Source organism: Marmota flaviventris, chromosome 12 (assembly GCF_047511675.1).
Source record: "Marmota flaviventris isolate mMarFla1 chromosome 12, mMarFla1.hap1, whole genome shotgun sequence".
Classification (NCBI taxonomy): Eukaryota; Metazoa; Chordata; class Mammalia; order Rodentia; family Sciuridae; genus Marmota; species Marmota flaviventris.
In genome coordinates, this window is record NC_092509.1 from 94212954 (window position 1) to 94215241 (window position 2288).

At 52.1% G+C, this 2288-nt stretch overlaps 1 pseudogene; it reads right to left on the minus strand.

Moving 5' to 3' along the window:
• LOC114092383 (C-terminal-binding protein 2 pseudogene) lies at positions 1 to 1646 on the minus strand (annotated as a pseudogene).
• Between the last annotated feature and the right edge of the window lie 642 nt (positions 1647 to 2288).

Here is a 2288-nt window from a genome sequence, read left to right on the forward strand (position 1 = left end):
CATCCATTTTCACTGTCTCTTGGTCCCAAGTTTATCTGAATGATTACCTTTCAGCATTCTCTGCTATTGCTCGTTGGGGTGCTCTCGATTGTCCCCATGTTTTGTAGGCTGGTTGGGAGAGGGAGCTTGGGAAGGATGTGCCACCGTGGGGAGGTTGTGAGTCACTGGGATGCCTCCAGGGATGATCCCTTCCATGGCTGCAGGAAGTCCTCCTGGAGCCACGCCTACTATGCCCGGCGGATACCTGTATGTGGCACCATTGAGCTCAGGATGAATTGCTTGCTGGTCTATTACTGACCAAGGAGCTGATGTGACAAAGAATTCCTTGTTGACACAGTTTCTTAAGCTTTCTGGGATGCGACCTGTGATTGCTCGGCGGATCTCTGTGGCAGCTGCCTCTCTCATCTCAAGTGATGCTTGTTCACTATACCAGGCCGTGTGAGGGGTACAGATGAGATTTGGTACATCTTTCAAAGGACCCTGAGCAAAGCTAAAGGGCTCCGATTCATGCACATCAAGGGCTGCCCCTCGTATCCTGCCCTCCTTAAGGGCCTGCGCCAAGGCCTTCTCGTCCACCAGGCCACCGCGGGCTGCATTAACAAGGAATGCCCCTTGCCTCATCTGCTTTATAGTAAAGTCATTGATGAGGTGGTGGTTATGTTCATTGAGATTGCAGTGCAAGGAGACACAGTCGCTCTGATACAGCAAGTCCTGTAGGGTGTAGACCCTCTGCACGCCCAGGGATCGCTAGATCCCATCCTGCAAGTAGGGGTCATAAAATATGACGCTGAATCCAAAGGCCTTGGCTCGAACAGCAACCGCCTGCCCCGTGCGACCGAAGCCGATGAGGCCCAGTGTCTCCCCACGGATTCGTGCCGCTCCTGAGGCCACCTCGCAGATCTGTTCCACACTCTGTACCCGCGTGCCTTCCCGCAGGGCCTGGTACAGCCACGTGTTGCGGCGGTATAGGTTGAGGATGTGGCAGATGGTGGAATCGGGCGTCTCTTCCACAGCTGCAGATGGGATGTTGCACACAGCGATCCCAAGCTCGCCGGCAGCCTTGATGTCCACGTTGTCATAGCCACTGCCGATCCGCACGATCACCCGCAGGGCCTTGAACTTCTCCAGGTCTTCCCTGGTGAGGGTGATAGTGTGGTACATCATGGCGCCCACGGCCTCATTTAACACCTTCTCGTGGATCTCCTGAGTGGATTGTGCATCGCAGAAGGCCACAGTGGCCAGGTCCTTCAGGATGGGCATCTCCACGGTGCAGTCTCTGCCGTCCAGCAGTGCCACCAAGGGGCGGGGGTGCAGGGGGCCGTTCATGATCTGGGGGCGGATACTTTCACAAATCCTGTCCAATCGCTGCCGCTTCACTTTGTGCGTATCCACAAGGGCCATTCTTTATCGAACTTTGCAACTCTGAGTCAAAAGGCAAAGCGGTCCTCTAAGAACTTAGGGGAACTCGCAGGAGTCTGCGCGCATTACGCCACTATGCACCCAATATAAATCTGTCTGCAAATTCTACAATTCACGCGACGGGCTGTCCGTCTTATTAAGGGGATACAGCTTCATTGGCTCAAAACCATTTAAGGTGGTGGAACCCTCGTCCAGGGCCGCCGGCGTCCACCGCGAAGGGCGCCCACCCGGGAGGCGGCGGCGGCGGCGGCGCTCCAGCACCTCCCACCCCACCTGGCGGCGGTGGCGGTGGCGGTGGCTGTCGATAGTTGTTTTTTAAGTCACTAAGTTTTACCTCAAGAATCATCAGTTAATTAGCATCTGGAAAAAAATGGAGATAAGAAAAAGATGGTCAAGCATGACTCCTAGGTCTCTGGCTTAAGTAATATGATGGAGAGTCCTTTCAGGAAAATGAGATTTATAGATGGAGCTGGTTTGATGAATGGGAGAGAAGGGAGCACTAGACAGTGATAATAAATTCAGTTTGGGACTTATTGAGTTTGTGGGGCAGTGGGATTTTCTGGTATAGAGAGATGGTATTGTCAGGCATATAGATCTGAAGTTGGGGAGAGAAAGAGAAAGAAGGAGAAAGAGAGGTATGGAGGGACCTATTTGTAAGTAATATTGATGGAGGCAGAATGCATGATCATGGATATGAACATCTTTGGGGGATATATACAGTGAGGTGAAACAGGACTGAAGGGAATCACCACAGTTAAGGACATAAACAAAAGAAAGTCTGAGAAGACATCTAAAACAAAATGGGAATAGGAGCATGGAGAGTTGATTCATTTTGGCCCTAATGAACCACCACCTAACCACAATGGAGG